The following is a 12765-nucleotide window of genomic DNA, read 5'->3' as shown; positions in this document are numbered from 1 at the left end:
AGTATGGACTGTGGAGTCAAGCAGCCCACAAATAGAATCCTAGCTCCATAATTTAGTAGCCACAAGATCTTGGGCAAGGTTCTTAACCTCTGTGGTTCATTTTGCTCCCCTGTAAAATGGAGATCATAGGAGTACCTACCTCATGGTGTTATGAGGATTCAGTGATTGGCACATTGTGTAAATATTCAATAAATATCGGCTGTTATCTTTCTTAATGGTAGGGGTGCAAGGGGCAACAACCGGTTTTTCCATTTTGAATGGAATATACTGCCATGCCCCATCTGCTGTTTACCGTGGTAAATTCACAGTTTGCATTTGGATGGGGCCTCTTCAACTTCATCTTGCCACTGAAATCAAAGACCCATTTAGATGACAACATCTCTTCAAGCAATTCTGGCCTTCAGATAACAGTCACTAACAAGCTTTTCAATAACCCAGGACTCCCTTCAATAATGTATTTCTCAAGGAATTGCAAAGGGAGGGTCCTCTGTGTCTTCCTGAGGGGGCATAATTAGCTGGTGGTTGGAAGATTATACATGATAAAGTCACTCAAGGATCCCTAACTCTTTGAATTCCTTCCTGTACCTGCTTACAAAAGATTTTTAGTATCTCAGTTTCATTTGATGGGAGCTGCTGTTGAAGCCCCATTTTTGTTGGTCAACTAATCAAGCTAAAAATTGGAATGACTTTCAGCTGCTAAAACTAGTACACTGATCCCAGAATCTCTGGTAAGCCAAGTCTTTTCAACAAACTCATTCTGATTTAAAATTAGATTTCTTCCTCTTTGTTTGGGAAGCATCCCATCAAGAATTTATTTCCACATACATTCTCTAGTATTTTGGTGACAGAAATTAATAGTCCTATAATTCTTTGTTATGGAGGCCTCCCCTTCCCAACTTAACTGTTTTATCAGGCTCTTGGGGCATGCTGAGGTCTGATACTAGTTACATGTTTAGAGTTAAGGACCTGTGGGGTTGAGGGGGGTAGATGGTGGTGAGTGGGTAAGGCCTGAGAAGAACTGGTTTCCCACTGGGAGGGAGTTGCAGCATCTTCAAGTGAGAGTACGTCCCCTCCCTTCACCACATGAGAAACTGAGCTGTTTTGACTGACAAGGAAGTCTCTCTGAAGTCTGGGAGTCCAGCTACCTCTCTGAGTCCTTCACATCCTCCCACACTTCCTCATTTTAATTCTTTCTGTAACACAATGTTTTTCCATTTTTTTGGTTATAAGCAGAATTTTTAAGATAGAATAAAAATAGAAGAATACTTTGCTTATAATAAAGGTAACTATTATTTCACGACATTTGTTTTTCAGTTGTCTTGAGAGGTGTGTGTGTGCATGTGTGTGTGCATGTGTGTGTGCATGCTGGATCATGATGTAAGAAATAGGTCTTGTAAGGGTTGTGGTCAAAAACATTTGAAAGCTACTTGTGTAAAAGTCTTGACAAAACTGTAGCTTTGACTAATGTAATTCAGCAACATAAATTTGAATTTGGTTTTGGGCTCCCTCAACCATGCAGCTTTAGGTGGTAAGAGATTTTTTGTTTTGTTTTGTTTTTAAGTAGGGTCACAGAAAGTCAAGGAGTGAAATCTCTGCCTTCAGCTGAGGACTTGTGTATTTGGATTTATCATTCTTCTTTCTTTAGATTTTCTAGAAGAACCCATTCCAACCACTACTCTTGAGTTCTCACACCTTCACATTCTGTGTCCTCAGTAATATGGTCCCCCAAATACTGTCTTCAATGAGTGCTTCAATGCAGGTAACAATGGACAATAATTTAATTAGTATTTGCCACTTCATATTGCTGGGGAGGAAAAAAACTTTATCCTTCAAGATTCTTATAACTGGACGAAGAATTAAATTGACATGAGACAGATTAACAGGGGGAAATTTAATTTCAAACATAAGGGAATCCACAAGACAGACAAAATGAGGTATACATATCATCCTGAGCTGAAGAGATAGGGGTAGGGGCCCGGCACTTCAGAGGGAAGGAATGCAATTTACAGGAAGGTGTAAAACAGCAAATGTTTGGTAAACAGATATTTGCTGGACCATTCAGAAACAATGGGATAGAGAGAGGACTTTGATCAAACAGGCCTTGCTAGGCTCCTCTCTGTCCACCATACCTAGTTCATATCATAATGCAGTTATCTATGGTGATAGCTCTCTTCCTGGAGCAGCTCCTCTTCTAAATTCTTTCAGGTAGTTGAGGGTTGGGGGAGGTCAAAATTCCTTCCTGAGTCTTTTGGGTTTTGGTTATTTTCAGCTCAGCATAATTTGCATGACAAAGTGGCCCATCTTGGGGTCATCTGCCTTCAGACCCCTACAATATTAAAAGTTGTCCATGATTAACTAATACTAATGGAATTTTTACCAGACTCTTCCCAATTTTCATTTTTCTTCTCTCTCTGAGGACTGGTTGTCTGCATCACATTCCTCATTATTAATGTCTGTATCAAAGGTTTTTTTTTATTTTAAGCATTAAAAAAACATTCTGAATAATTTCAGGAGAAAATAAATTTACATTGGAAGAGACTAAGTACTTGTGATGAGAGGAAAAAACCCTCTATTGGCCTGAAATATACGGGAAGTAATTTTAGATTTTTCTAAGTCAGCTTGACTGTACATAAACTTTGTTTAAACCAAAAGCCTAATTTATGGCCCACCAAGCATACATCATGCACCTACTTTGTAAATGAGTAGTCTAAAGGAAAACCATCTTCTCCTTAAAATATTGATCAATGCGGGGCGCCTGGATGGCTCAGTCGGTTGAGCGTCCAACTTCGGCTCAGGTCACGATCTCACAGTTTGTGAGTTGGAGCCCCAAGTCGGGCTCTGCACTGATAGCTCGGAGCCTGGAGCCTGCTTCCGATTCTGTGCCTCCCTCTCTCTGCCCCTTCCCCGCTCATGCTGTGTTTCTCTCTGTCTCTCAAAGATGAATAAACATTTAAAAATTTAAAAATAAAATAAAATAAAATAAAATAAAATAAAATAAAATAAAATAAAATAAAAAACATTGATCAATGCTACTACTCCCTGCATTCCTTGACATTAAAACTTGTGATTCTTGCCTATATGCTAATCGATAATCTTTCAAGCTTTTACAAGATGTAAAAAAAAAGCATATAACCCTTTAAAAACAGTTCATTCTCCAGAGAACCTTTTTCCCTATGAAAAGTGTGTTTCCTGGCAACTGTCCTCACTCGGGCTCAAATAAAACCCTCTTACTTTTAGAGATTCTAAAAGGTTTGTTCATTTTGTGTCAACACCTAGAAGTCTAGAGAACACTGGTAAATAGGCTAGAACCAAATGCAGGTTCTGGACTCAGTACTGAAGCCACCACCTTAAAAACATTTCTCAGCAGTTCCTCTATCTTTATCTCTTTCCACTACTATTCAAAATCCTAGGCAGGAGCATTAGATTGGTTGAGCATGGTCACATGTCTGCATCTTTCCTGCTGGAGGCATGAAGGAATTTCTATAGTTTATATGAAGTGGAGGAAGGCCTTGCCTAGCATGAAATTGCAACCTATTGCAGATCCTCAAGAATAAAAAGGAGGTCTGGATGTTAGGAAAAGAAAAAAAAGTCAAATGTCTGCCAAAAGTTTTTGTCCCATTCTGCAACTATGTGGGTGCTGTCCCTCTTTCTCGCTAAACTGTGAGCTACTTCAGCAATTATCTTGTTTTGCTTTGTATGCCTCCAACCACAGCCCTGGATTAAAGATAGTCATCAAGGGGCAGCTAGGTGGCTCAGTCCGTTGAGCGTACGACTTCAGCTCAGGTCATGATCTCACACTCTGTGAGTTCGAGCCCTGTGTCGGGCTCTGTGCTGACATCTCGGAACCTGGAGCCTGCCTTGGATTCTGTGTCTTCCTCTCCCTCTGCCCCTCCCTTGCTCACACTCTGACTCTGTCTTTAAATAATAAATAAACATTTTTTAAAAAGTTTTTAAGATAGTAATTGAGAAAAGTGTTGGGTTGTTGTTTTTTTTTTGTTTTGTTTTAATAAAATAACTTCTTGAGTCCTTGAGAAATACAAACTAGAGTCAAGGTGAGAGACTTTACAAAAACAAAACAAAACAAAACAAGATCAAGAATAGTTCAATCTTCCTGGACTCAGCAGCAAGGTCACCCAGAATCTGTAAGAGACAAAAAAGCCAGACAGCTGAGACTCGCATCTACCCCCAGGCTGGCCTGCACAAAGGAAAAGGATCCAGGAAGAAAAATCCAGAAATTATGCTAACTAGGCAAATCTGTGATTAAGTCAGGATCAAAATCTAGAATCTATTAATTCAATATCTTCTTTTAAAAAAAATCTTATCCTCTTTTTATTTTTTTAAACAAAAATTCCCTTGGGGCACCTGGGTGGCTCAGTCAGTTGAGCGTCCAAGTTCAGCTCAGGGCATGATCTCGCAGTTCGTGAGTTTGAGCCCCGTGTCAGGCTCTGTGCTGACAGCTCAGAGCCTGGATGCTGCTTCAGATTCTGTGTCTCCCTCTCTCTGCTCCTCCCCCACTCATGAGTGTGCGCTCTCTCTCTCTCAAAAATAAATAAAGCTTATAAAAATTTTAAATAAAAATTCCCTTTGAATTATTGCATTTTCTCAGCTGCACCAAAAGTGATCTAGGCTAATGTATCTATCAGGAGAGACAAGGCAAAGCTGAGTTGTTCCATGGAGACCCAGAAGAGGTAGGATGACCAAGAGATCAATGAGGCTTGATCAAGAAGCCCAAGACAAGAAACTAGGGGATTCCTTTTTCCTTGGGATCACTCACCTAGGGGTAGGAGGAGGAAGAAGAGCCAGGGAGGGAAGCAAAGAAAGTGTGAAATCAGTAGCAGGTGGAGGGAGTGGTGGTTGGAGGCAAACTAGAGGGACAGATGTCAGAACAGGCATCTCCAAAAGAAAGAAATGTGCATTCAGCTGATGGCCACATTCTAAATCGCACAGAAGGAAACAGACAAAAAAAAAAAAAAAAAAATGTTCAGCACAGTGAAACTGTAGGTCTAGACAATCCAAAACTAGGATGCCTAGCTCCTAAAGGACAGATGTCTGCAAATTCCCTTCAAACAGTGAAACATTTGTGATTCCTTTTAAATATGTCAGAATTAGTCTCACTAATAATTACAACACTTCCTTTGTCTCTACTTTTCTCAGTTCTCCATGTTCCTCAAGTCAGTAACATTAGGATAATTATTTCAGAGAGAGTGATTTAGGATACTCAGAAGGCATCCTAGCCAGAGTCGAACCACAAACCCTTAGGGCTTCCAACTTTAGAACTCAGGCTGCGGCTGCTGCTTCCTGGTTTGTTGATTAAGATGCACAAATGATAGTTTTTTATAGATTTTATGACTTCTTCATAAGTACCGGTCATTTTTAATTCAAAAAATCCTTTCTAATTTTGGTAGTCAACTGAACGCCTTGGACATTCTTGCTGGAGAATTAGTACCTCTTGGTGGATGGCCTTCACACCAGACTGTTACATCTATTAATAGTCATGTGTGGATCTTTTTCTGGCCAGAAGCAAGTAAATGCTCCAGGTTTAATTTGTAATATACAAGAATGGATACCTGTTCATTTGGACAAAATATTTTTAAAATTTTGAAACTCTGAGACTTTTTAATATCTGCTACTGACCTACTATGTCTTATCCTTCAAGTTTCCTTACAAACAATTTTACCGAGTCCTAGAAAAGAAGCGCTAAAGCTGAATGGCTGGAGATATCAGAGTATGAATTAGAATCAAAGATTTGCTATTTATTGGGTTCTTCAGAGAAGCTTAAAAACTTCTGGGAATTGGGTCAGGTCCTAAAGAAGAGTGGCTTAAGTCAATATTTACAGTGTTTCTTTAAGTGTGTGTGAATTTAATCCTCTGAACCACCAATATTTTGTAGCTGGGTTCCCCTTATGATTATGTCACATGCTCAATGTCGTTTTTTATTATTGACATTTCCCATGCATATTTCAACCTGACACATGCCTCCTTTCCCAGTTACATTACAAACTTCTAAAAGGCAGAGCCTGTAACTCCTCTTTATTTCCTTGCAATACCTGCTCCAGTACTTTGCATCAAGTAGGTGCTAGAGAGGGGCACCTGGGTGGCTCAGTGGGTTAAGCTTCTGACTTCGGCTCAGGTCGAGATCTCATGGTTCATGAGCTGAGCACTGCTTCATGCTGTCTGCTGTCAGTGCAGAGCCTGCTTTAGATCCTGCCTCCCTCTCCCTCTTCCCTTCCCCAGCTCATGCTTTCTGTCTCAAAAATACATAAAAACATTAAAAAATATTTTTTAAAAGTAGATGCTAGATAGATGTATGATCACTGATGAAACCAGCAGAAACCATAAATGTAGAGGAGTTGACCAAGTAAGGGGAGAGATGAGCAGAGCCATGAGCCCAGCGCTCAGAAGCTGCCAGCACATTGGCTACACATCACGAGTCACACCAAAGAAAGGGTGACCCTACTTCCCCACTTGAAGAAAAGAGCTTGGTCCTGGCCATTTGGAGCTTATCTCCCATCTGTTCTAACTTCATCTGACAGATCTGGTCGACCATCATACTGTTGTGCTCCTCAACCCCTCCTCCTGCCTCTTCACTTACATTCCTGAACTAACAGAGAAGCAAAGTAACTAAAAGGAAATATACAAACATGGTCATCACATACGCAATAGGCATTACTGTCAGAAAGGACATGTGGAATCCAAAGGGGCCCCAACCTAAAGCCCAGAACCCAATAAATAGAAAATCTTTGATTCTAATTCATACTCTGATGTCTCCAGCCATTCAGCTTTGGGGCTTCTTTTCTAGGACTCAGTAAAATTGTTTGTAAGGAAACTCGAAGGATAAGACATAGTAGGTCAAGATGTTGACACTCTTCTGAATTGAAGTTTGGATGAGAAAAACCTGAGGGAGCCCAGTCCTTTCAAGGATGCCCTAAGAGCTAAAGGTCAATCCCTTATTTGGCCTGATTTTTAAAAGATCTGAACAATAAATTAGTTTCAAGACTAACCCTAGATTTAATTCTATCACAGAGTTGGACCAGTGAACCTAGTTTTGGTCTAATATTCCCAGCTGCACCCACCAGAAATAATTAATCTAAAATATTTATTCAGGGATTATTCTGTCCAAAACATGAATGAAGTGGATACAAAGATGACAGACACAGGCGTACAGACCCACTCAGATGCTGTCCAGTGGAGATCAAACACATTCCTTGCAAATTATAAGACAATGTAAAACGGGGCTAACGCCATACAAAAGGGGCATGAGGAAAGTCCTGTGAGAATTCAGAAGAAGTAGAATTCTCTTCTACCTCATGACCATCAGGAAAAGTTTCAAGCCAGCATATCATAGAAATTGGTGGGTTTGGGCCAGAGCTAAACCTGTGTGCAGAAAGACAGTGGGAGATGCAGCTGAAAAGTATTCTTACGGGTCTTTAAATTCTTCAAGGGGCAGTAGAGGACCTTACTTTTTTTTTTTAACTTTTCGAAATTTTTTAATTTTCTGTTAACCTTATTTCTATTTTGTTTGCCTGTGTGGAGGGGCAGCTTAAGACCACTCCGGGGTTGTTCCTACCAATTCAGTGCCCAGAACAGTGGGAGCTGCACACTGGTCTGCATGGCAGGCTGAGAGCGCCAGGCTTTAGGAGGGAACTGAACAGGCACAGAGGGCACCTGCTACGCCTGCAGACCAGTCTGCGACTTCAGGTTGAGTAGCGGTGACCTCACTGGAGCTGGAGCAGTCCATCCACCCTGAAATGCCTCCTTGGTCATAGCCTTTTCCTTTTCAACCTCTTCAGGTTCTCTGTGGAAGCAGAGATCAGGCGTGACCTCCCATGGGTGTTCCCGGGAAATGGCGTCACGCACGTGCAGAACTTCCTGGACCAGCGTCCACCATGTCAGACCCACTGAGCGAGCTCCCTTGTTGTTGCAAGGCCTGGCAATGTCCACACGGCGCAGAGGAGAGTTTGTGTTACGCAGAGTGATGGCAGGGGGGTTACCAGAAGACGCCTCTGTGGGAGGGTGGTGGTCAGCCCTGGGATCCTAACCACCCCAAGTCTCAGCTCCCGAAGGCTGCCTGGATCCGGTTAGTGAAGGTTCCAAGAGTGAAGTGGCCGGCAGTGGGACTGGCTCCAGTAGCAGCCGCAAACTTCAGCCCAGCTCGCTGGCCAGGATTCCTGGGTGATAGGACACTGACGGGAGCCGTTTTCAACGGCAACAATGGCACAAGCTGCCAGCAGAAGCTTCTCCCACGTTCTCTTCAGATGCCATCACATTTCCTTTTATAGATGTACTGTTCCATCTGGAAGTCAAGGTTTGTGCCACCTAAGTGGGGTCCTGCTGCAAGGAATTTGAGGACACCCTCCTCCTTCATTTACAGGACATCAAGGGCTCCAGCCATTGTGAACATTTCTCTTTAAGTTATGATGGGAATGCAGAACATCATATGGACCCCTCCCTGGGTAGTGTAGAAAGGGGGGACCTTACATTCTTGGCCAAAGAGTTTGGGTTTCTTTCAGTGGACAGAAGGAGCCACTGTAGGTTACGAGCAGAGGAGTGCCATGAACTGTTCCTATGCAGAGATGAACCTAGCAGCAAGAAAGAGAAAGGACCAAGGTGAGGAAAAATGGAGTGTAGACAGAACAAAAGCGATGATGTTCTTGGTGGTGGGAACAGCAGGCAGCGAGGACTGGAAGCCCCAAGTCTGGCTGTGGTGGAATCTGGGGAAGAGGAACCAGATGGCCTGACATTCTGCTCTGGGATGGCAGGCAATGGAGTAGTATCCTTGACTTCATGACCAAACGCAAGTGGGAAGACAAACCAGAGGAGAGAGAACAGTGTTGAGACAAACAGAAAAATTACTTCAGAGTAGCGCATAGTACCTGTGTGGGCTTTTTGTAAAATGTTTCTAAGACCCTCATTACCAGGAAAGGGTACCATGTATTTTTTTTTAAGAAAATAGTTTTTCTTAATCCAAATCTGAGCTCACAAGTCAGCATCTAACTTACTTTTTACCATGGCTTTTCAATACTATTGTCAAGTGAAAGGAGCTTCACATTTAAAATTTATCTTCAACTCTGCTTTTTCACTACCATCCTGTTAGCCCACACCCATGGACAAGTTTTCTCAGGACGGCTCGAACTTTCATTTATTCCTCCTTAAATTGTATTTTAAAAATATCTACAATGTGTTCCCAGTAGTTCTGAAGAAAATGTAGTTGTGGAGGAAGTTTTACCACAGCTGTCTCCAGGCACTACCTTTCTTCCTCTTAGATATCCAAGCTACTTTCAGTTTGCTTGTTTAGCTCTTCTTCCTCTTCATGGCATCATGTAATTTCTCCCAAATTCCTTCAATACTACATGACAGGATGTACAAAATTCTTCAAGACTTTTTTTCCCCATGCACTCCAGCCCCGTTTTTCTCAGTCACACTGGATCATGGTGAGCCAGCATGAACTCCAGGCTATGACTTCCCCAGCAGGTATCTCTATGGAATTGAAGAGGACATTAGCCCAAACCTATAAATTCTGGATCTGTCGCTTTGCTTTGGTTGTTCAAGTTCACCCAGCCAAATGCACAAGACCAGGTGGAAAGTAAGCCTCACTGAACAGTCATCAAGAGAAGCAGTGCTAGAACCTCAGAAAATGTTTTAGATGTCTAATTTCTACCAATAGTTGTCACCCATTACGCCCCTGCCCATTGGGCTATTTTTCTGTGATAAATCTCCAGAACTTCTCCTTTCAGAAACTCTTTTTTCTACCCCATCCTGACTCCTCTTCCCTTGATAAATGATATGCATAGACATATGTATATATACATAAATACCTGTTTTCTTCATGTATGGGAGTAACTCCACTGTCAATCACCATTACCTGTACATGTAACCCACTTAACTGCACTCTCCATTTTGGAAACTCCAATTCCCTGAAAAGTTCCTCTGCTCCACAATTATTTCTGTGTCTTGGAATCATCAAGAACAACTCATCACAGATATTTTCTCTTCCCCTGCTCAGGCAGCATTAGTCCCTTTGCTTTTGTGGTGTGAATGTCCCAGCTAGCCATGAGATAGTTGTCCTGTGGGTGCCTGCTGGCCTGGCATCGATGCTCATGCAATGTACCTGAAGGAATAAAGAATATGCCACCCTGAAGTATGACTGTAGAAGTTCAGGACACCCTACCCTAAAATATGCAGCTTTGGTACAGTGGTTTTTCTGAGCTACAGGCACTTGAAAACCAGTGAATGCATGCAAGGGCTTTTTCTGAACCGCCCCTTCTTTGCCCTAAAGACACATCTTCCCATAGGAACTAAACTGTCATGAACGCCCTCCCCAACAGAGTTTTACCATCTAGGAAAGATTGGCCCCTGTCACAGGAGAGGAGACAAGAAGTGGATACCACACATAAACTTCATCAAAAACTATCCTCCCTCCCTCCCATCTATCCTTCTAAGGGCCCACTCATCTTTCCTAAAAATCGTTTACTCTCCTCTAAGAGGCCTACATTTCCTTCCCCTTTCCCTATTAAGATGGTATTTATATTGTAGTAATCATTTTGAAATATATATATGTCAAGTCATTACTCTATACACCTTATATCTATATAGCATATGTCAATTATATCTCAATAAAACTGAAAGAAAAAATAAACATAATAATAATGAATTTTTTAAGTAGATGGTTTTTAATCCTGAATCCCAAGCCACCTGGCAAGTTATTCATTTTTCCCTGGTTATCTCCCATGTATACATGAAGTATACATGTTAGTAAACTTCAGTTTGTTTTTCTCTTGTTAATCTCTCTTTTGTTACAGGGGTCTCAGCTAAGAACTCAGAAGGGTAGAGGGAAAGTTAGCTTTCCTCCCCTGCATAGCAAAGCCACGTGTTGTGTCAACCAATGTAGCTGACACTGGATATGACTTCTACCCCCACATGACGGTAAGGGCACCAATTCCCAAGGCTTCCAAAGCTTTGGACGCCCCTCCTTGGCCACTGGTGAGGCCTTCTCCTCTGTCTCCTCCTGCTGCTGTGCCAGAAATCAGTTGCACTGGGGACCACTGCCAGAACCCAAGGCACCACTGAGGCACAGGAGCTACCAGAGTGCCCAAACTCCCAATACTCCAGTCACTCCACATTCCAGGTGCCCAGGCCTCTCCGCCCCTTTGTTATTGTGTGGGCTGCTCTCAAAACAATGCAACTCTGTACTCTCAATGTTTCAAAGAGAGTTTGTGTAGAAACAGCTCTTCCTTTCTTTGTTATACCAAAAGCTCTCCCCACCCCCACCCAGGGATTAAGACACAAATCCTTTGGGGGTTGGGTGAGGGGACTAAAAGACAGAAACAGCTACACTTGAAATAGTCCTTTTTCTTTGATGCCTGAGGCGTAGCTACCTGACCAGCCTGGGGCCTGCTTGAATCTCTACTCCCTTCAATAATTTATTTTCTGTGAGGTTCAGTTCCTTCCAATTGGTCCTGACATTTCTGAATCCCAAGAAAAGATCCCCTTCATCTCAAACTGTTCTCCCTGCCACCTGACCCCCTCCACTCCCAAGGCAAGAGAAGGGGATCCAGTGAAATTACCTGTAAAGGAGTGGGTGCCTGTTAGAAGGGAAGTGGGTGTGCATTTGCTGAGCTGAAAAATCAGCAGAGTGACCTAATGCTTCCATCAGAGCAAAGGAAACTGGTAAATTTGAGGATGAGCTTTACAGCAGTCCCTTAGCATTTGGAAACAGAACTAAATTTAGAAAGGAAAGCCTGCTTTGCATCCAGAGATTTCCAAAGATGAGAGGCTTTGGGGTGTTACCTGCAACAATAGGATGAGATGGACTCATGGTGACAGTAATGAGTGTGGAAGAAGATACAGCCCTGACCCCACTCCAGATCCCTGTAGCCTTTCAAAGGGCAAGGAAGAGGACCTTGGCAGCTTCTGGAACCTCACAGAAAGGAGTCGTAGGGAAGAGAGGGAGCACAAGCCATGGATGTGCCCTGAAGGACCTGGATGTAGGGATTTCCCACCCAGAAAGATGCTTAAGGGTGTGGACCACTGTCAAAGACCAAAGAAAGATACACCTGGCCCCTCAGCACTAGACAGGGATGGAATGTGACTTCATTGTCCAGAGACCACCCTAGTGACTAAAGCCACCACCAGCATAGAAAGCCAGCTGAGCCAGAGTAAGACCAGGGCAGTCTCCTTCCTCAGACAGAGTCAGGCAGTGGGAGCAAACCCAGCCTTCACTCCATTTCTCTCCCCAATATATGGGAGAAGCTAAAGCCTAGAAAAGAGCAGAGGGCCTGGAACCAGATCAGTGGCTCATGTGCATGCATATGTGAACACACCCCCAACATACAAGATTCAGAGGAGGGATGAGAAAGAATGAGAAAGTAGACCTGCCCCCCCCACCACCACCACCCTGCCACTTGCCAAGTCCCCTGATCCAAAGACTGGCTGGATGCTCAGACATTCAAACTGACTATAGTATGCAGCTTTACATTAGATTAGGCTGTCCTGAGTTTAAATAACTGAAAATGACTGGGAAGTTATCAAATCTGTTCAAGACGTTTTTATGGGCTCTGCACCAAAGAGAAGCCTAGATCCAGCACTGCACAGTTGGGGTCAGTGAATGGGGGAAAAGATGGTACCTACCAAGTTCATACTGATCAATAAGCAAGTTACATTTGCGATGTTCTCTCTTAAGCACACAGAAAATCTAACACCTTTCTCCAAATCTCCTTTCCAGGGCTCGAAGTTGTACAGGAGAGAGATTAGAAGGAAATGCAGTCG

At 42.7% G+C, this 12765-nt stretch overlaps 1 pseudogene; it reads right to left on the bottom strand.

Annotated features, from left to right (window-relative positions):
* Positions 1-7513: 7513 nt before the first annotated feature.
* LOC125156729 (40S ribosomal protein SA-like) lies at positions 7514-8392 on the bottom strand (annotated as a pseudogene).
* Positions 8393-12765: the final 4373 nt, after the last annotated feature.

Source organism: Prionailurus viverrinus, chromosome F2 (assembly GCF_022837055.1).
Source record: "Prionailurus viverrinus isolate Anna chromosome F2, UM_Priviv_1.0, whole genome shotgun sequence".
In the NCBI taxonomy this organism is placed as follows: domain Eukaryota; kingdom Metazoa; phylum Chordata; class Mammalia; order Carnivora; family Felidae; genus Prionailurus; species Prionailurus viverrinus.
This window is presented reverse-complemented; position numbering and strand designations above follow the sequence as displayed.